At 42.3% G+C, this 23,323-nt stretch overlaps 1 pseudogene; it reads left to right on the forward strand.

The window, feature by feature from the left end:
- The first annotated feature begins 8,408 nt into the window (after positions 1-8,408).
- Positions 8,409-8,722, forward strand: LOC116739659 (annotated as a pseudogene).
- The last annotated feature ends 14,601 nt before the right edge of the window (positions 8,723-23,323 follow it).

Genomic DNA, 23,323 nt, shown 5'->3' on the forward strand with positions numbered 1-23,323 from the left:
TTCTGAGAAGATGAAGTTGAGAGGATACCTAATGTGTTTTGAATATATTGAGGGATTCACATAACCGGGAGAGAATTTTAGGACAAGTCAGTGGTAAGTACCTTAAAAACTCAGCAAAGACCATTACTATAACCACCCCCCCCACCAAAACAGATTCGAAAAGTTATGCCACAAAAGAAATGTATATGGCTCAGCTGTGATTAGTATTTACATAGTCATAATAATGTAAATCCTGACTCTTGATTGGATCAAAATGACCATATAACAATGACCACATAACTACGCTGGGAGACTGTGGAGAAGGGCAGTTGGCTTGGGGAGGGTGGTGAAAGCTTAAATTCTCATCTTGCATAGAAGGAAGCCAATAGAGGATGTCTAAAATGGAGAAATCAAGATGTAACAATACAAGCATGGTGGTTAGAGAAAGGGAGCTACACCTCCCTCACCAGAAAAAATCAGCTAGAGGAGCTGAAAATTGTTGTTTCTGGACTGTGGGAAATGAAGAGAGGGAATAGTGGAAGAACCATGTATTTATAGCAAGCCACGTTGAACTGTTTGACTCCCTGAACTTGGTGGGTATATAACGTGGATGTAAATAAAATGTTAAACAAACAGGATAAAAGCAGCTCTATGAGTCTCCATTGTTGTATTTATCAAGTCAGGCTGCTAAATAAAATATGGAAATCCCAACTGAATTTGAATTTCAAATAAACATCAAAAACTTTTAAATCTAATTTATTTTTGGCAATAAAAGTTGTATATCTTTAAGGTACACAATGTGATTTTTGATATATGTATACATTGTGAAATGATTACCACAGTCAAAATAATTAAAATGTCCAGAACCTCACGCGGTTACTATGTGTGTGTGTGTGTGTGTGTGTGTGTGTGTGTGTGTGTGTGTGGTCGGAACACTTAAAATCTACTTGCTTAGCAAATTTCAGTTATACAATATAGTATTATTAACTACAGCCACCAAACCACATATTAAGTCTCCAGAACTTGTTCATCCTGCATAAAAGAAACTTTGTACCCTTTGACCAACATCTCCCCATTTCCCCTACTCCCCAGCCCCTGCCAACCACCATTTCACTCTCTGCTTCTATGAGTTCAACTTTTTTAGATTCCACAAATAAGTGAGATCGTGTAGTACCCAATAACTTTTTACTAGAAGTTATGTCGCAAATATTTCATGGGACATACACCAAAATAATTACTCACTGCTTATTTGAAATTCAAATTTAACTGGTGTTCTATGTTTTTATTTGCTCAACCTGGCAACCCTAATCATGAGAATATCCTAATACTAGATATCTTGTTCATTATATCAGAGGCCACTTTAGAAAGAACCACAGAAGAGATTTCTTTAAGGTCTCAGTTCCAGAAAGAACTCCTGAGCAAAATGAATTTATCGTTTTTACTTCTGGACACTAGGAACCATGTAGAAAAATTGATCTGGACTAGAGATTTGTTATCAAAAAGTTGTCATTCTGATGAAGTCTAGTCATTGGTCTAAAGCTGACAGACCTACCCACAAATCTGGTAATGAGGAAAATGGCGACATAAACCAAAGAGACAAACTTTATTATAAAAAAGAACAAAAACTAAATTAACAAACAAAAAAAGCAAGCCCTCTGATTTTCTAAGTCAATTCCTTTTTGGTGGCCTCAAAGAAGTTCCAGGGCTGTCTGGACCAGAGCCTTCTTCAGCACCAGCTGGCTGGACAGTTGGGTCTGTCCTCACATGGTGGTCCCAGGGGCCAGCCTTTGGGCCTCATAAGTCAACATCTTTCAGACAGCACAAAAATGTACCTGGGAACAAAACCTTCCCCTTCCCTTTTCACCACGTGAGCATTAGGCATGAAACCCCAGCTGGCCACTCATTAGATGCCAGGTTTTGCTGGTTTCTCTCTGTAGGAAGAGAGTATCTGTCATTGGGGAGGTGACATCCTCAGCTGCTGGAGAAGAGGAATAAATTATCTCTTTCCTGACATCCCCTGCCAGCTTGTTAGCATCACTGACAACTGCTCAAAAGCAGTAGAGCAAGAGAGGTGAGAATGAAGTAGGGAGGAAAAAAAGTTGCCACTTTCAAGCTTACACTGGGCAGATCCTTATTTAGAGTAATTAGCAACAGTTTTGTTCAAATATTCTCCTCACCCCCTGGTTTCCTATATGACAACACAAAATGTAGCCTGCCACCCCTACCCCAGTCGTAGCCATGTACTGCTGCTCTGGCTACATCTCAGTGTGAAAGCATCAGGAAGGGCTGAGTATTTCTGAGCAGCACCTTTCAAAGGCTAAAGGGCATAGTGTAGGGATTAAAGGGCACTCCCTGGGGTCAGAAGGGCCTGGGGCTTAAAACCTGACTGTATCACTTATTAGCTGAGTTCACTTTGGGCGAGTAGCCCCTTGAAGCCTCTGTTTTCTCATCTGCAAAACACATATAATGAGCCCATCTTCTCCCCAAGTTTATTGTGAGGCCTGAATATTAAAAAGCTGAATGGTGCCTGGCATAGAGTAAAGGCTCGTCGAATGTTCTTATTAACCTGCACACCTAACCCTTTGAGCTCTGCAGCCCTCCCGCAGACAACCATCCCATCATCCCTGCCTTCTCAGCCCCACCGAGAGCAGCTGACTGATCACTCCTTGCACTGTGGGCCACAGAAGACAAGGGGGGACAACGGCTACAGCAGCAGTGCTAGTTCCAGGTCTCAGGACAGCTGGTATGGCAAGACGTTTCAGCAGTGGAATCACCAAAGGGCAGTGCCCCAGGGCAGCACCCACCTTCTGGAACACACCTGGCAGTGCACAGGTGGACCCTTTCTTTCTGAGTCAGTGACTTGCTCCCATAATGTAGGTGAAGCTTAGTAGCCTTCACAGCCTCCCAGAGCTCATGGCAAGAGTTTTTTTCTGGGGCACCTGATTGGAGGCATTGTTGGGGTGGGCAGGGTATCAGGGAAGAGCATTTTATCCTTAAGCCTCTGCTCTCTGGGTGAGGCGACAGGGCCAGGAAGGAAAGGCTTATTCTCAGATCCTGTCAGCTACCTAGCCCAGAGTTTCCACAGCTGTTTCTTTGTGGCTAGAACATTACATTTCGTGGCAAAAACCATTGGCCCACTCTCCTATCCATTCACCCCTTCTGCCTTTGTGAATAAATCCCTAATCTTCAGCCGTGCACATGCCGTGCACATGTGTGACTGAAGACCAGTTTCCATTTTCCCTTGCAGTTAAATATGGCCCTGTGCCTAAGTGCTGTCCAGTCAGATGGTATCAGAAGTGCTATGGAGCAACTTACAGGAAACTTCCTTGAAAGACAGCTAACGCATGCCCTTTGCCACTTTCTCTTTCTTTCTTATTCTTGAGGACTAAAATTTGGATATGAAGGCTGGAGTTTAAGCAGACTTTTTGGGGGAAGAAGCCAAATGCATATGGAAGAACAGATGGCTAGAAGGAGCCTGGGATCCTGAGTCTTTGAGACTATAAATGGCCACATTAGTTCTGGACTCTCTCCGTCTGGACTTCTTTCATGATGGCAAGAACTAAACTATCTTGCTGAAGCCACTTTTACTTACATATTTATTTTTGTTGTACACGTTTGGACCTAATCCTACCAGATACATCTTCTTACTCAGAATTATAGCATCACACACCAATAGGGAAGACTCTTTGAATGGTAGTAGGACCAAAAGGTTTTCATTCTAGACAATCAAAAAAAATTTTTTCTGTTTTTAAATTACTTTGTTATTGTTTCCTTGTTATTGTTTTTGTTATTTATTTTCCCTCTTTTCTCATCTTCCTTTCTTGTTTTTTTTTGGGGGGGGAGATTTTTTGCATGACCATTCAGAATATTAAACAAAATTTCCCTTGGCCTCACATTCCTTTATTTTCTATTTCATTTCTGAAAGGCCAGTTTTTTGCTTGGAGATAAATGTTTTATGATTTTTTAAAAAATTAATTAATTTATTTTTAGCTGTGTTGGGTCTTCGTTTCTGTGCGAGGGCTTTCTCTAGTTGAGGCGAGCGGGGACCACTCTTCATCGCGGTGCGCGGGCCTCTCACTGTCGCAGCCTCTCTTGTTGCGGAGCGCAGGCTCCAGATGCGCAGGCTCAGTAGTTGTGGCTCACGGGCCCAGTTGCTCCGCGGCATGTGGGATCTTCCCAGACCAGGGCTCGAAACCATGTCCCCTGCATTGGCAGGCAGATTCTCAACCACTGCACCACCAGGGAAGCCCCTATGATTTTGTTTTTATCCTCAAGTTGCCACCACATGAAAGATTTGTCATAAGTTTGAATTTAAATTAAAGGCTTTTCTAAATCTTTTCTCCCTGTCCTTTCCGTTGATGTACTAGCCTCCTGTAGTATGCCTCTAGCAGCCTGCAAAGAAGGACACCCTATAGAAAAGACCCTCACACCTGCTCAGGCCCAGCCATGACTGTTCAGCAACTGTGACTCAGCATCTTCCCTGCAGCTTTGTCACTGCAACCATCTTCCACCTCCCATGTCACTGAGCCCACGATGGTCTCACAGCCCAAGAAATCTACTCTCAGTCATTCTGAGGCCTGTCTAGTTTATTTTGACCATTTTCACAGCTGGCATCTGCTAAAGCCAGTCTACAACAGCTAATTAAGCTAATTCAGCACAATTATCCCAGTCATGGTTACTAGTCCATGTCATATATCTCGGATCCCCAAGAAATCACGTCAGGCTCTTAAGAAACGGAGCTGTTATCGAACTTGAGCTTTTTCATCTCCTTATGCTTGGATTTTATAGCGACTGGTGTCTCGTACACATGCCTGACTTCAGTTTCCCTGTAAGAGTCACAGTTTGAAGCTAAGGAGGGAGGAGTTTGATGACTACCTGTGTTTCCCAATTTCCCGGATGACAAGAATCACCTATCAAATCCTAAGTTCTCCCAACCCACCTTGGACTCACCAAATCAGAATCTCCAGGGGAGAGCTTGGGCAGGTAGGGAAACACTGATCTAGATCTTTGTGAGCAAAAGCAACATAGATACGGCAAGGGAGATTTGGAGTGTGGTTTTAGAGTTACCCTTCGCCACCTTTGTCTCGGGCAAGTGATTTAACTTCTTAACCCTCAATTTCATCATCTCTAAAATGGGGGTAACAAGTCCAGCCTACCCGGCTTGTGGTGAAGGTTAGAAATCAGATCCATGTGAAACAGCTGACACTTAGCGATCGCATTCTTATGGTGACAATGAATTTTATGAACCTGAAGAGGACTTAAACCTTCACCCAGGAGACTAGAGCTCTTCTAACTTCAGCGCCACTGGGACCTGGCTTGGCAGCCAGGTAGGAGAGAGGCTTTTCCTCCTCTCACACAGAAACAACACAGCAGCCAGGGGAGTTCCACGATACACTCAAGTCCAAGAGGCCAGACTTTTCAGGCACTTTAGTATGTAAGGTATTTGCCCGGAAGGCAGGTAGGCAGGTAATTTCTCTGTGGGGTATAAGTTGGTGTATTGCCTTGTTCAAGCAGGAATTCTCTATTCACAGAAACCAGTTCCCATGTCAGGTCTCTGGGATCTTAAACCTGGTCCACAAATCCAAAGAGAAGATGTTTGTCCTAAATTATCTTAAATATTCTGTCTGGGCTTTTCTGCTGCTGGGCCACTGGTACCTCTACAGGCCTGGCCTAAAACCCTTCTTGGCCTTGGCCTCCTCTGCTCCATACACGCACTGAGGCCCAGACTCAAGAATTTGGGCTCAGAAGGTTGGGGAACTCCTAGGGAACCCGGCAGATCTGATTTCTTGTCTTTCTTTGGAATAATGTGAAGACTCCAGGGGGATCTAAACATTATTACCCCGTCAGCCTGTCCTAGTCTCCTGGCTGGCATGGAGCCAAGCAAATGATAGTTACTACTGTTTAGTAGCAAAAAGATGACCTTGGGGACACTTGGCTAATTATGAAGCTCTCCTTCATATGCACAAAGTACAGCAAAGAGTTGAGGGTAGGGAGAGAAGAGTGTGGGTGATAGCTATTAAGAGTTTTCAAAAATCTAGGCACACTGAGTGTTACATCATTTAGTTTTCACGACAGCCGCATGTAATGGGCCTTATTCTACCCATTTACCAATAAGAAAACAGATTTCTCAGTGAAGCAGATTGCTCCAGATCACACAACCAGTATGTTGGAGAGCCAGGATGCAGGTCTATAACCATTTAATCCCAAACCCATGCCCTCTACCCTCTACCAGATTGCTTCTAACAGTAGACAAGAGAAGAGGAAAATTAAGAGATTCACTGACAAAATTTTTTAAAAAGACATTCTGGTACTTGGTTTAGATTTTACCTGGTTTCTCTTGAAATAAACCATGTTACATCACCTCAGGGTTATGGGCCAAATATGTAGGACCTCTTTAAAACTTAAGCCAAAGGCTGCCTATTCCTATAAGGCTTTTCTTTGGCCTCTAGAGCAGAAGGCGGCAAACTTTCTTTTACAGGGCCAGAGAGTAACGATTTTAGGCCTTGCGATCCACGTGGTTTCTGTGGCAAATCGCCTCTGTCCGTACAGGTGAGAGCAGCCATAGAAATGATGTACACGAACGAGCCCTCTGTGTAGCAGTAAAAGTATTTACACCAACAGCTGTGGTTTGCCAAACCCTGCTCTAGAGGAACAAGGTTCTTTCCTACTTGTCTTCCAAGCTCTCCCCCGTCCCTTCAAAATCCATGTGTGGATTGTGAATACAGTCCTATAAACCAGATGTTAGCTGATGCACCCTGCTCTCTGAGATTAAAATGAAACCACTTGCAGAGGCAAGCCTGTGTGCTACCCAATCTCTCCAGGAGGAATGAACGCACCCTATTTTGCTAAAGTGGTTTAGTGTATGGATCGTCTTGCCTTCCCGTATTTTTACCACCCCTATTCTACACCATGTCATGCTAGACATAGATCCTAGGCCCTTTCCTTAATAAACACACACACACACACACACACACACACACACATTCAGTCATACCGAAATTTGTGCAGCGTTGACTTTTTCCATGGGGAAATGGATATTGAATTTACAGTGAAACAATTCAAACTATTTCCCATCAAATGTGTTATTCTTATTCTCAAAATTCCTCTGGCTACCTTGGCCTTAATTTCTAGCCTCCTGCCATCTTTTTGCTTACCGTCTTCCAGAAACTTCTCCTGCTTTGTTAGGCAGAGCAATTCAGCCCTATCTCAACCCCTTTCTGTGTCCCACTAGGCATGGCTCTGCTGGGAGATGCACCATCTTCTCTTCCTCACCCTCTCACCAGCCTCTGCGAGAGGAAGGAGATGACCTGGAAATAGATCACCATCATCCGGAAACCACCCTCCCCCTTAAAATCAAAAGCTACTTTACTGTTTTAGTTTTAAGTGATCTTTTCCGTCCTTTACACAAATTAAAAATCACTCTGTAAAGATATTTTTTTCCTTGAGCAACAGAATCAAACCCTAACATAAATAGGAGAGGGGAGTTACTGGACGTAAGTCAAGGAAAAGCTGAAGAAATGGTTTCAGAAAGACAGACAAGATAGCTGCATGGGCCTCAGTGGGCAGGAGCCTATGGTCTCCATTTCTCTAACGTACTGCCATTGAATATGGCACCAGAGGGCTTTGACCACATGTGTCTCTGTTCCAGATTGGATTCCAGAAAGAATTCTGTACTCTAGTTGTCTGGGCCACATGCAGTTCTCGTGATCAGGAGGTGCTGAGATGAGGAGCCCCATCAGAACCACTCAGGTGTGGGGAGGAAAATCCTAAAGAAGGGATGCTGTGCCCCCCTCAAAATCAAACAAACAGATGTCCACTCCACTGTGTTTCCAAAGACTTCTCAGCCAAAAGAACAGAATTACTAGTCAGAATGCTCTAAATATGTGTTACAGGCAAATGTGAGGAGATCAAAACGTTAGCTTTTTTCCATTAGCTGCCTCTCACTTTCCTAGCACTGGCTAAGGTAGTAAGTGTTTTCTAAGGCATAGGTGTGGCCGGTACCTAAGCCCTGGCTCCCCCCAAAAGCGTCTTGCTCTTTAACTAACAGACTCTCATTTATTCAGGATTGCCCTACAAATTGTAGATAAAGGTGCATTATTATGCCATTTCACAGATGTGAACATTGTGACTCCATTTCTGTGACATGTCACTGACACACCTTATTTGTGTCAGAGGTGGGATGTGAAATCGATCTTTACTGCTTCAAGCCCACTCACTAGCTCCCAATTCAGAGCCCTTGCAAGGTTTGTCTCATTGCCTAGACCTCAGTCATGTGCCGCATTCAGGCTACAAAGAGGCCAGGACAATTGTCTGGACCTCTCCCCTCACACTGTGAAAGTCTTAAATATACAGAGAGGATTCAGAAGTTAGAAGGTCCAGAGCGGAGTCGGCGGTGGAGTCGGCGGCGGCGGCAGCGAGAGTTTGGCGCGATGTCTCACACCATTTTGCTGGTACAGCCTACCAAGAGGCCAGAAGCAGAACTTATGCTGACTATGAGTCTGTGAATGAATGCATGGAAGGTGTTTGTAAAATGTATGAAGAACACCTGAAGACAGTGAATCCCAGCAGCCCCTCTATCACATAGGATATCAGTCAGTTATTTGATGTCATTGATGACCTGGCCGACCTCAGCTGCCTTGTTTACCGAGCTGATACCCAGACATACCAGCCTTATAACAAAGACTGGAGTAAAGAGAAGATCTACGTGCTCCTTCGTTGACAGGCCCAACAGGCCGGGAAATAGTTGAGTTTGGAAGCGTTAGGGGGATGGGGGTGGGCTTGGAACACAGGTGTGTACAGTGTGCTGTGGTAGAAGTTTTGTATTATAGTAATCCTGTTTCCATTTTGGTACACTCTAGCCAGGATTGAATGTATTAGATGAAATAGGATCTTGTTCAATCTGAAACCCCCTTGGCCCCCTTCTCTCCACTCCTTTTTTTTTTTTTACTTAAACATTTTTATGATGATTTAGGTGGAGGTTGGTTTTTGTCAGTTAATGTTGTCAAATCAGGGTGGGGTGGTGACGCGGTTTAGTTATGTCCTCAAGACAGAGTCTTACTGAGAAACAAATAAATGTCCTTTAGTTAAAAAAAAAAAAAAAAGTTAGAAGGTCCAAAAAATTAAAATGGCAAACGTCCACTGGGATGCCATGTAGCCCCTACACTATCACTCCCACCCCCAGCTCTCTCACCAGATCCTCTTTACTCCTTTGGAAAAAACAAGCAAGCAAACAAAAAAAAATTTTAAAACCCTCTTTGCATATTAAGTGATGCAGTTCAATATTTGGGAGGAGGTAGAATCCCACACACCAGAGGACTCGAAGTTCCAGCTTTAGTTATGCCAGAAAATCCCGCCATTCTGAGGATAATGGACGTAATCATTGAGGAGGTCATAATTCATCGAGAAGGACAGGGATGGAAGCCCAAGGAAAGACAAGGAAGGCGCAGAGAATGAGGGGCCGAGGCCTTGAGGCTTAGAGTAGACACTCTCTACAGATCAGTTCCTCAAACTTGTAAAGGAAAGACTTCATGCTCTGAAGTCAAACAGAATCAAGTTTCAAATTCTGGTTCTACCACACTCTGAACATGTACAAGTTACAATCTCTCTGAGCCTAAGTTTCTTCATTTGCAAAATAATGAAACAGAAAATTGCTGAACACTTTAAATAAGATAACGCCTGTAAAGTGTCTTGGAGAGCGTCGCTTAATAAATATTCCCCTTCCCTCTTCCCTCTGGGGAATTGAGATAAATAAGATTTCCATTTGTGCAGTAAGCTAGTTTGTATATTTCTTGTGTGTCTTTACATATTTACAACTGGCTTATTAAAGTATCTTTTAAATATTGCTGTGAAAAACATCTATAATTACTTTTTTTTTTTACATCTTTATTGGAGTATAATTGCTTTACAATGGTGTGTTAGTTTCTGCTTTATAACAAAGTGAATCAGTTATACATATACATATGTTCCCATATCTCTTCCCTCTTGCGTCTCCCTCCCACCCTCCCTATCCCACCCCTCTAGGTGGTCACAAAGCACCGAGCTGATCTCCCTGTGCTATGCAGCTGCTTCCCACTAGCTATCTACCTTACGTTTGGTAGTATATATATGTCCATGCCACTCTCTCACTTTGTCACAGCTTACCCTTCTCCCTCCCCATATCCTCAAGTCCATTCTCTAGTAGGTCTGTGTCTTTATTCCTGTCTTACCCCTAGGTTCTTCATGACATTTTTTTCCCCTTAGATTCCATATATATGTGTTAGCATACGGTATTTGTCTTTCTCTTTCTGACTTACTTCACTCTGTATGACAGACTCTAGGTCTGTCCACCTCATTACAAATGGCTCAATTTCGTTTCTTTTTATGGCTGAGTAATATTCCATTGTATATATGTGCCACATCTTCTTTATCCATTCATCCGATGATGGACACTTAGGTTGTTTCCATCTCCTGGCTATTGTAAATAGAGCTGCAATGAACATTTTGGTACATGACTATTTTTGAATTATGGTTTTCTCAGGGTATATGCCCAGTACTGGGATTGCTGGGTCATATGGTAGTTCTATTTGTAGTTTTTTAAGGAACCTCCATACTGTTCTCCATAGTGGCTGAACCAATTCACATTCCCACCAGCAGTGCAAGAGTGTTCCCTTTTCTCCACCTCCTCTCCAGCATTTATTGTTTCTAGATTTTTTAACGACGGCCATTCTGACTGGTGTGAGATGATATCTCATTGTAGTTTTGATTTGCATTTCTCTAATGATTAATGATGTTGAGCATTCTTTCATGTGTTTGTTGGCAATCTGTATATCTTCTTTGGAGAAATGTCTATTTAGGTCTTCTGCCCAGTTTTGGATTGGGTTGTTTGTTTTTTTGTTATTGAGCTGCATGAGCTGCTTGTAAATTTTGGAGATTATTCCTTTGTCAGTTGCTTCATTTGCAAATATTTTCTCCTATTCTGAGGGTTGTCTTTTTGTCTTGTTTATGTTTTCCTTTGCTGTGCAAAAGCTTTGAAGTTTCATTAGGTCCCATTTGTTTATTTTTATTTCCATTTCTCTAAGAGGTGGGTCAAAAAGGATCTTGCTGTGATTTATGTCATAGAGTGTTCTGCCTATGTTTTCCTCTAAGAGTTTGATAGTTTCTGGCCTTACATTTAGGTCTTTAATCCATTTTGAGCTTATTTTTGTGTTTGGTGTTAGGGAGTGTATAATTACTTTTAATAAGAATTTTAAATGAAATTATTTATTTAAAAAAGAGCTATTCTTCTAAGTGGAAATTGTAGATTAAAAGTTATAAAAAGAGTAGTCAATAGTTGCTAATTTAGTACATTGTAATATGATTTCTGGGCTTATAGGGAAGAGGGTAGATTAACTGTTGCAAGCAGAGCACTGTTGTGTGCCCGCCACTCTGCTGGATGCTTTGTATTTAAGCTTTATAACAACCCTATAAGAAAGTCGTCTCATAGATGTAGGAATCTGAGGCATTAAGTAATTTAGCCAAAGTCACAAAAGAGAAGTTCGTCTGAATATGACGCGCATCGTCAAGAGTTTAGCTGAATTACTCCATGGTGTTGCTGCCTCTGCCTCCATTTTCTTCAGCAGGGCCTTAAGGGAACACTAGGCCACTCATGCAGGCCTGTGCCCTAGAGCGCAGCCCGCAGGGTGCCAAGCAAATGTAAGTTCTTGATGTGACTTCCCAACAGCCCTTGTGACCAACTATCTCCCCTGCCTCCCAGCTCCTGCCCCTTTATGTGCCCCTTAGATAACTCCACCCTCACCCCAGTGGAGCTTACCAAAACCCCGCTCTTTTGGTCCGAATTGACCAATCTGGCCCTAGCCCAGCAACTCCAAAGCCCTGTACACACAGATCCTAATAGAGGCAGGTGCTCCAGGTCCTGGCTTTCTCTCTACCTCTGCCTTGACCCCCCCATGTAGTCCCTTGAAATGTGGCTGGTACCTCCTTCAACCCGTGAGGACTAAACCTCTATCTCAATTTCTCCTGTGGTCTGTTTTCAACTGAACTCAGCTCACTCTCCAGCACCACACACCCCACTTACCAAATGCTAATTTGACAAAGTACTATCACACATACTCAGGGTACTTCCACCAACCCACTTTTGCTCACTTAGACCATCGACACCAAGCAAAAACAGTAATAGGTGTGTCCAATGGCCAAGCATTCACTAAGAGCTCAGTGACAACTGATAGGTTGTCTTCTCACAGCCCCACAGATTTAGCCAACAAGGAGACAATGAGCCCAGATAAACTCAGATGCTTTATTACTCACAGCACAGCAGTGTAAGTTTCCTATTTGCATGGGTTCCTTACTCCCCAAGTCCCATGGGGACGATGCAGAGGTGGGCACGCGTGAATACCATGCACAGAGAGGGCGTCTGACGCTGAGGATCCCTGAGCTGCCTCATCCCCCCCACCCACTCAAGACAGGATCTTTGTTACCCTGCAATGTAAACAAATCTTCCCTGAGAAGGGGAGAGACAGGTCTTTATCTTTACTGTCTTGGACCCTCTCCATGGAGGGAAACATTCTCTCTCTCTTTACTATCCTGGAATGTAAATAAATCTGAGTAAATTGGCTGTTAATGCCTAGATGTGAAGACTGTGAGAGATTTGTAAAGAATTGTCTCCCATCCCCCCAAAAAAGTAATGGGATGTCAACACACCACTGTTTTTTGTTTGATTCTTTCCTTCATTTATGAAACAAATATCAACTCATTGATTCACTCATTCAAAATTGATTCACATATTGCTAAGTGATTCCTATATGTACAGGTAGGCATGCTTGTTGCTGAGCATAAAACCAAAAGTAAGACAAATACCGTCCTTACCTTCTTGGGGCCAACATTTTGATTTTGGCCCTAGATCTGTTTCCACAGCAATCTTTGTCAGCTGATGCCTACATGGGCTGACCCAGAAAATCCAGTTGTCTCTGAAAGTAGGCATGGGCTGTCCAACAATTCACAAAATCCTTTCATAACTGCTAAATGAACCTACATATAGACTCATCACCAAGGCAAGGAACTGAATGTCAGGGCATACTGAGGTTCTAACACACATTCACTAAGTTTTATGAGTGAGTAGATGGTGTCATTGTTGATGGTGAGGAGATCCAGGTACAAAGGACTGAAAAGACAAGATGAGCAATCATTTTCTCCCTGAAATATAATCTTAGACCTAAAAATTCTTCAATTTCCATAATAATTACTAGTTCGTTTGTTTGTTAGATAATATTCCATTTTTTGTTGTATTGAAATTAATGTGTGCTTATTGTTAAAAAAAAGCACTAAAAACATGCAAAAAGTGTAAAGGAATGAGTAATCATGCAACCTAAATAAAACTATTTCAACTTACTGGAGTAGTATTTTTCTGGTCGACTCAAATTCACATACCCACACATCTGCGAGGATTTTGTTTGTCTTTCTTTTCCTGAATTGGAGTCCTAGAGTTTAGTTTACTCCTTTTTTAAACTTAACACTTACAATAATATTCTTCCAAAACAATTTGAATAGCTTCACATTAGTTCATCATATAGATAAGCATTAATTTATTCAACCAGCGCCCCCACTGTTGTACCTTACTTTGTAGCTTGATGATCAGCAGCTTTTTTTTTTTTTTTCTTTTTAATTTGGCTGTGTTGGGTCTGAGTTGCGGCACGTGGGATCTGTCATTGCGGTGCGCGGCCTTCTCTCTAGTTGTGGTGCCCAGGCTCCGGAGCACCCGGGCTCAGTAGTTGCAGCACATGGGCTCTCTAGTTGAGGTGCATGGGCTCAGTAGTTGTGGCACCCGGGCTTAATTGCCCTGCGGCATGTGGGATCTTAGTTCCCCAGCCCGGGATCGAAGCTGCGTCACCTGCATTAGCAGGCGGATTCTTAACCGCTGGACCACCAGGGAAGTCCTGATCAGCAGCTTTTTAAATACATTTTCCCCACATCTCTCTGTTTATTTCATTGGGATTGATTGCCAATAGTAAGATGATTAAATTAAAGGGTGCGCCCATTATTGCTGAACTGCCCTCCGGAAACACCGTGCTATTATACATTCCACACCGGATTGTTTTGTCAAACTCTCAGCTTTTGAGGGGAGGCGGATGATAGAAGTGTGAGGAGGAGGAAAGGGAAAAGGACGCAGGAAAAGACAGATTCTGAAGCAGACAGCAGTCAGATGTTTGTAAATCTGGAAGCTTGTCCCTCCCCAAGTGCACTAGGTGAAGGCGCTGATCCATTTCCCCAAATATGGTTCCAAGAATAGACTCTGGTTGACCAGCGCTTCTGGATTCTTGCCCTGTGGTCCCCATCAGAGTCCTCAAGGATTCTCACAATAGATAAGGTCATTGACAAGTCTTCAGTCTTAGAACTTCAGAGGGTTCCTCTCCCTTTTCAGAAATTTTCATGGGCAGAGAAGTGTCAGAGCCTCCGTCATGTTGCCCAAGACTAACTCTTTAAATAGTATTCAGATCACAAAATTAAGTTTTCAGAGCGTCTTTGTTTTTCCTTCCCTAAATGTGTAGATTTTAATTTCAAAAATATTCCGTACTCACTTTAAAAAAATTGGAAAATGAAGAAAATAATACTAGAAAATAGATAATCCATAGTCTTCATAAGCACAGTCATTGTTAACATTTCAGTATTTTTTTCTGCCAGGCTGTTATTCATATTTTTTCCTTTTATAAAATTGTAATCTTACTCAGCTTTTCTCCACTAAACATTGCCATGAGCTTTTTTTTTTTTTTTAAAGAAGATGTTGGGGGTAGGAGTTTATTCGTTTATTTATTTTTGCTGTGTTGGGTCTTTGTTTCTGTGCGAGGGCTTTCTCTAGTTGTGGCAAGCGGGGGCCACTCTTCATCGCGGTGTGCGGGCCTCTCACTATCGCGGCCTCTCTTGTTGCAGAGCACAGGCTCCAGACGCGCAGGCTCAGTAGTTGTGGCTCACGGGCCCAGTTGCTCTGCGGCATGTGGGATCCTCCCAGACCAGGGCTCGAACCCGTGTCCCCTGCATTAGCAGGCAGATTCTCAACCACTGCGCCACCAGGGAAGCCTGCCATGAGCATTTTGCCATATTACATAACCGACATAAACATTCATTTTAATGGATGCAAGATATTCCAGTGAGAACATGAACCATAATTTATGTAGCCATTTCCTGTGGGAAGACATTTAGGATATTTCTGACTATAAATAATCCATGTAGACACTTTTGTGTATAAAGCTAATTTCATAGTTAACTTTGCTCTGAGATATTTTAGATACAAAATAGTAATAATGGCTAATAAAAATGATTACTTATTGAGCACTAACTATCTCCAGAAATTTTACTTGCATTACTTCTATTCTCAATGGCTTTTTCAGGTAAATAATAATATCCCCATCTCAGACATTAATTTATTCTAAGATATAAACCTAAACCTAGATCCTTTTGTTTCAAAACCCCTTTCCTTCCATCCAAACATACTGGTACTTTATTATAGCAAAGAGTGTAAATATTTTTAAGGATCTTGACACACAGCATGTCCTACTACTTCTGCCATCTTTTCTCCAACATGGAAATTTTTAATTTTCATGGATCTGTTTATGTTTGTTTGCATGATTGTTGGACCTAGAATGGTTTTAGAAGTTTATACTGTGTTAGTCTTTCCCTCTATTCTAAGCTTGGCAAGTTGGTAAGTATCTTTTCTATTTTTTCTGTAGTTTAAATTTCTTATATTTAATGCCTTATTCCATCAAAAGTTCAGTTTAGGATGTGGTATGAGAAGAATTTTCTCTCAAATTCCTAACCACTTAAACTAATTCCATTTATTGCAAATATTCTCTTTCCTGTTAAAAGAGATTAGATTCTTGTATGTAATAGAATGTAATGGAACTTCCCTGGTGACACAGTGGTTAAGAATCTGCCTGCCAGTGCAGGGAACAAGGGTTCAATCTCTGGCCCAGGAAGATCCCACATACCGTGGAGCAACTAAGCCCATGTGCCACAACTACTGAGCCTGCGCTCTAGAGCTCGCAAGCCACAGCTACTGAGCCTGCACACCACAACTACTGAAGCCTGCATACTCTAGGGCCCACATGCCACAACTACTGAGCCCACCTACTGCAACTACTGAAGCCCGTGTGCCTAGAGCCTGTGCTCTGCAACAAGAGAAGCCACCATAATGAGAAGCCCACTCACTGCAACGAAGTGTAGCCCCCACTCGTCACAACTAGAGAAAAGCCCGCGCGCAGCAACGAAGACCCAAGGCAGCAAAAAAAAAAGACTGTGTTTCTTTGCTTTCTCCTTTCATTTTGCTGTGTGCCAGACACTGTACTAGGTCTTGGGGATATAGCCGTAGAAGATAGCAGATTCACTAAACGCCAGGTCTTAGTTGTGGCATGGGGGATCTTTAGTTGCAGCATGAGGACTTTTTAGTTGTGGCATGCATGTGGGATCTAGTTCCCCAACCAGGGATCAAACCCGGGTCCCCTGCATTGGGAGTGTGGAGTCTTACCCACGAGGGAAGTCCCGTTCCTGGACTTTTGTATAGTTTGGTCTGATAAGTTTGATTGAAGGATAGAGCCAAATATAATTTGAAAAGTGAAATTACTCTTGGCCATAACCTTGGGGTCTAGCAGTTACCTGCAAAAGCCTTGACTTGCTGAGTTGCCCATTTCATTGGCCACTCATTCATGAGTATTTATTGAGTACCCTTATGTGTCCTGCACTGAGCTAGAGTGTCTTAAAATATAGGTTTTATTATTACTCAGGTATGGTGAGGTCAACAGATCAGGAGATGACTGCCATTGAAAAGATAGTCTGTTACTTCACAGTTCCCAAGAGGAGGGAACCAGCCATGCCACAAAGGGCCACAGAGGAAGCACCAAGGTCAGTTAGCAGGCAGAGGGAGAGGGAAGAAAACATGGGCAAGAGGCTTTATTGTGGTTCTTGTGGGAAGGAACAGGTAAGGCATGGTAAGTAGGCTTAGGGTTGGCTAATTTGAATCATTTCCAGTGGGCTCTGGGGTGTAGGGCCTATCTCTAGTTGTCTGGTACCTGGCCCTGGGTGATTAGGGCAGAGGGGTATGATCCAAGGTTTAATCAGTAAGAGCCCAAATGGTTGTGGTATATGCGCCTAGATTGGTTGGTTGGCATTAGAAACATGCAGGTGAATCTTTTACTATCTCTAGGAATTAGTTAGCCCAGGGAGAGGCAGTCTCTCCAGGATCAGCAAGTTCCCAAAATAGAAAAACACAAGAAAATACAGAAAATAAAAAGACATGATTAATGCACAGAACTTACAATGAGAAAGAGAGATATGGTAAGCCATGAGAAGGGTCAGAGAAAGAATTTCATGGGAATTTCATGGGAAACCCTTCCTGATATTTCATTAATATCTCTTAGTAGGGACAGCAACAGGCAAGGCTGTTGAGTCCTTGAGTTAACAGAAAAAAACATCATATGGCTAACAGTAGATACACAGTCTAACCTCTGGGGGGGCGGTGAAAATCTTTCAGTCCTCTGATTTTACTCTTCCCTGAAATGGGCCAAAAGTAAAGAGGGATCCAGGGATTGAGCTGGAAACTTCTTTCACAGACAGGGGAATGAGAAAGATGCTGTAAATCTCATAGTTTAATTTTTTCTTTATGACTCTTCTCATCAATGCAGCAATGTCTTCACAGTCCCATTCTGTCACATGCTGGAGGAGGAACTCCTGTTGAGACACGTCTACAGGCCTGGATGGGACAGGCACTCTTCTAACGACTGGCCCTTCTTCAGATGGTTTTGGGGACCCTCCATCTGTTGTCTCCTTTGTGACTCAGGGTGGGGTGGGTGATGGGGTGTGAATCTACTACTCAGGATGATTTCTGGAGTCTGAAGAAGTCAGTTTAGGTCCATTCTCTTTTAGGGCTGACAGAAAATTGTTCTTGCTATATCATTTGATCGCATAGACCAGGAGAGTTCAGCACAAAATTCCAGAAACACAGTTCAGTAAACTAAAGTGTTTGTTAGTGAAAAATGGGGCCCAGATGCCCAATTTTGGGGTTTAAAATAAGAAATCTAACCAAGTCTTATTCATTTTTACATCCATTCATGTGGAAGAAGAGAGTGTCAGTGATCTTTTGGTTAATCAAAGAAAATTCACAAGCATTTACACCTTTCAGAAAACAGAAATATCAAAGTAAACATTCTCCCATTACCAGGGTAACTAATTATTCAGTAACAACCATTAAGGATTGCAGGGTTGTTTGTATATTTTGGAAATTAAGCCCTTGTCGGTTGTGTTGTTTTCAAATATTTTCTCCTAGTCCATAGATTGTCTTTTCGTTTTGTTTATGGTTTCCTTTGCTGTGCAAAAGCCTGTAAGTTTGATTAGGTCCTATTTGTTTATGTTTGCTTTTATTTCTACTGCCTTGGGAGACTGACCTAAGAAACACTGGTATGATTCATGTCAGAGAATGGTTTGCCTATGCTCTCTTCTAGGAGTTTTATGATGTTATGTCTTATATTTAAGTCTTGAAGCCATTTTGAGTTTATTTTTGTGTATGGTGTGGGAGTGTGTTCTAACTTCATCAATTTACATTCAGCTGTCCAGCTTTCTCAACACCACTTGCTGAAGAGACTGTTTTTTTCTCCATTGTATATTCTTGCCTACTTTGTCAAAGATTAATTGACCATAGGTATGTGGGTTTATTTCTGGGCTCTCTATTTTGTTCCATTGATCCATATATCTGTTTTTGTGCCAATACCATGCTGTTTTGATTACTATAGCTTTGTAGTATTGTCTGAAGTTGGGAGGGTTATGCCTCCTACTTTGTTCTTTTTCCTCAGGATTGCTTTGACAATTCTGGGTCTTTTATGGTTCCATATAACTTTTAGGATTATTCATTCTAGTTCTGTGCAAAAATGTCATGGGTACTTTTATAGGGATTGCATTAAATCTGTAGATTGCTTTGGGTAGTATGACCATTTTACCAATATTAATTCTTCCAATCCAAGAGCATGGGATATACAAACAGCTCATACAACTCAATAACAACAACAACAAAAAAAGCGCCAATCGAAATATGGGCAGAAGACCTAAATAGACATTTCTCCAAAGAAGACATACAGATGGCCAGCAGGCACATGAAAAGATGCTCAACATCACTAATTATTAGAGAAACACAAATCAAAACTACAATGAGGTACCACCTCGCACTGGTCAGAATGGCCATCAGTAAAAAATCTGCAAATAACAAATGCTGGGGAGGGTGTGGAGAAAAGGGAACTCTCCTATACTGTTGGTGAGAATGTAAATTGGTGCAGCCACTATGGAAAACAGTATGAAGTTTCCTCAAAAAAGTAAAAATAGAGTTGCCATATGATCCAGCAATCCCACTCCTGGGCGTATATCTGGACAAAAGTATGATTTGAAGATACATGCACCCCAATGCTCATAACAGCACTATTTACTATAGCCAAGACATGGAAGCAACCTAAATGTCCATTGACAGATGAGTGGATAAAGAAGATGTGGCATGTATGCGTGTGTGTGTGTGTGTATATATATATAATGGAATATCTATATCTATATCTATATATACACACAATGGAATATTACTCAGCCATAAAAAAGAATGAAATTATGCCATTTGTAACAACATAGATGGACCTAAAAATTATCATACTAAGTGAAGTAAGTCAAACAGAGAAAGACAAATATCATATGATGATATCACTTATATGTGGAATCTAAAATATGACACAACTGAACTTCTCACAAAACAGGAAACAGACTCATGGACATGGAGAACAGACTTGTGGTTGCCACGAGGGGTGGGGGGAGGGATAAATTAGGAGTTTGGAATTAACAGATACACACCACTATATATAAAAGAGATAAACAACAAGGTCCTACTGCATAGCACAGGGAACTATATTCAATATCCTGTAATACACCACAATGGAAAAGAACATGAAAAAGAATGTATATATATGTATGTACATATATATAAATATACATGTATAACTGAATCACTTTGCTGTACAACGGAAACTAACCCAACATGGTTAAACCAACTATAATTCAATAAAAAATAAATTTTAAAAACAGAATGGGGGGGCTTCCCTGGTGGCACAGTGGTTGAGAGTCCGCCTGCCGATGCAGGGGACACGGGTTCGTGCCCCGGTCCGGGAAGATCCCACATGCCGTGGAGCGGCTCGGCCCGTGAGCCATGGTCTCTGAGCCTGTGCGCCCGGAGCCTGTGCTCCTCAACGGGAGAGGCCACAACAGTGAGAGGCCCGCGTACCGCAAAAAAAACACAAAAAAACAGAATGGGGAATTGGTTAAATAAATAATGGTTAATCATTTATTGGTTAAATAAATGATTAACCTAAAAAAAATTGCAGGTTTTTTTCCTTACAAGTCTTCTTTGCCGTTTGCAAGAATTGTTTTATGATGCAGAATAGTATTAATAAAACAGAGAACTTTTTATCTTGTGAGATTGTTTTCATCAGCAGTTGAAAAGGGGCACAGTTCCAAGACTAAGCAACATAATTCCACTTTTTAGCACATAGGAAAAAATAATAGATTGAGAATCTGAGTACTTACAGTATGGAAAGGAGAGGGTAGCCTAGGAATATTAACAAATATATTACAGGGCATGAGAAGCTATGCACTTAAAAGCAATTCCAATTTTTACTGATGTTCTTAAAGAATATCCCAGAGGATATAGTTCTAAACCATAGCAACGTGTCTTAAAATCCTCTTTCTTTTTCTTCCCTCTCAATCTTGCTTCTACACCTTGTTGATTAAAGCCTCTCTCTCCATTTCATTTCCCGCTCGCTGCCAACCCTCCCCGATAACCCATCCAAGTGACTCTTGAGTCATTTGGTTCCCCTCCTCCCCCCAGCTCCTGGATCTATTTTTTCTCTCTCTCACTAGATATTTGCTTCCTCTCTGATGGAAAAGCTCTGGCCTCTCCCAGTAGATGCTCCAGCCCAGGCACTGAGCTGACAACTTCAAACTTCCCCTTAGAGGGAGAAAGGGGGGCAGATTCAATGATTCTCTTTCTTTCACAGTCAGGGGGATGGGAAATATACTGTAAATCCCACAATTTAGTTTTTTTCTTTGTGACTCATCTCCAATGTAGTAGTATCTTCAGGGTGTAGGTCAAGAAAGGGTGTAGGTCTAGAAAAAATGGCCCACAGAACCCAATTGTCATGCTTTTAGTCCAGACCTGGGACCCTTGGGTGTGATGGGTGAAGGTGCTGGGAGAGGGGAGAGGAAAGCTGTCGGTTTCCAGGGGGACTTTTTCAAATTACACATCTCCATGGAAATTCTGAGCCCTTTCAGCTAAGAATCACCTTGACTTCTCCTGCATTCAGTTCATCAGTAAATCTTGTCGACTTGACTTCAGAAAAAGTCCAGAATCTAACCACTTTCTTAACACCTTTGCTGCCACCACTCTAGTCTAAGCCAGGACCAACTCCCACTTGATTATTGCAGGAGCAAACCTGTATTCATTTCCCATTGCCACTGTAAAAGATTACCACAAACTTAGTGACTGAAAACGACACAAATTTATTATCTTACAGTTCTGGAGGTCAGAAGTCCAAAATGGATCTCAGTGGTCTAAAATCAAGATGTCAGTAAGGCTGCTTACCCTCTGGAGGCTCTAGGGGAGAATCCGCATCCTTGCCTTTTCTAGCTCCTACAGGCCACCTGCGTTGTTTGCCTCATGGTCAAGTCTTTCTCACACTGCATCATTCTCTCACTCTCCTGACTCCCTTTTTCACTTATAAGGATGCTTGTGATAACAGTGGCTCAACCTGGATAATCCAGGATGATCTCCCCATCTCAAGATCCACTGATTAGCAATCGTAATTCTATCTGCAACCTAATTCTCCTTGCTATGTAAAATAAGATATCCACAGCTTCCAGAATTAGAATGTGGACATATTTGGGAGGATCTTATTCTGCTTACCACATCTCTAACTCATCTCACAGCTTCCACTTTTGTCTCACTTCAATCTGTTCTCCACACAGCAGCCAGAGTGATCCCATTAAGCTATTTCTCACATCACTTTGCTCTGCTCCCACTTCATAATCCCAACACCCCTCAACACCACCAAGGTTCTTATCAGCTCTATTAATATATTTGCTAATATTGAATGTTCCTATCATTTCTGGCATCGACCCTACTGCATTGTGGAGAGTAGGATCGCATTCTGTGTGCTCATGTTTCATTTAGAATGTCTTTGCCTGTGTTCAGGTTGGTCTTTCGCTTTCTGTGTTCTCTTGCTTTGGTTTTGCTTTGTAGAATAGACGGAGGGCTATGCATCTTCTGTAGCTCGGAGAAACTGAAATAGCACAGAAATCGTATGTTCCTTAAAAATTTGAAAATATTCCATGCCTTTTAATTTTTTTAATTTAATGGAGCCTAAAATGATTAAGTATAATAAACATTAAGCAGTAAGGTGACAAAGTCTCATAGAGCAAGCTTTTCAAAAATACATGTAGTTTATTGCCTTTCTCCTTCCCATTCTGTTTATCCACTTATTCTAACCCAAACAGAACAGAAAAACTTTGATTACGGTGCTCCTTTCTAACCCATGCCCAGCCCTATCTTAGAATCTAAATCCTGAGGTCCTCACACTGCCAGAGTTTTAAGCTGGCTCGGTGTGCAAACGCCCCGCACTTGTTAACCAGTTAGCTGACCCTTTTCACAGGTGGCCTGTTCTCCCTGGTTAGACTGAGGGAGTTAATTGAAGAGAAGGCCTGGAGTCACTTTCTAGGACTCTGGAGTGGCTGGGAAACACTGCACTGGTCCTTTCCCCTGCCAGGAGTCCCCTACACGCACCCTCTGACAGGCCAGAATGAAAATGGAATTGGCTCTAATTCTCCTGACACACGTTAAGACAGTTCAGGCCGCTACGATAATATACCATAGGTTGGTGGCTTAACAACAAACATTTCTTTCTTTTTTTTTTTTTTTGCGGTACGCGAGCCTGTCACTGTTGTGGCCTCTCCGTTGCGGAGCACAGGCTCCGGACGCACAGGCTCAGCGGCCATGGCTGATGGGCCCAGTCGCTCCGCGGCATGTGGGATCTTCCCGGACCGGGGCACGAACCCATGTCCCCTGCTTTGGCAGGCGGACTCTCAACCACTGCGCCACCAGGGAAGCCCAACAACAGACATTTCTTCATCCCAGTTTAGAGGTCAGGAAGTCCCAAATCAAGGGACTGCAAGGTTGATTTCTGGTCGAGAGCGCTCTTCCTTGCTTGTCAGCTGCTGCCTTCTCGCTGTGTGCTCAGTGGCAGAGAGAGGAGGGAGCTATCTGGTCTCTTCTTATAAGGAACACTAATTCCTCAAGACCTCATTGAAA

This window comes from Phocoena sinus, chromosome 1 (genome assembly GCF_008692025.1).
Source record: "Phocoena sinus isolate mPhoSin1 chromosome 1, mPhoSin1.pri, whole genome shotgun sequence".
Lineage (NCBI taxonomy): Eukaryota > Metazoa > Chordata > Mammalia > Artiodactyla > Phocoenidae > Phocoena > Phocoena sinus.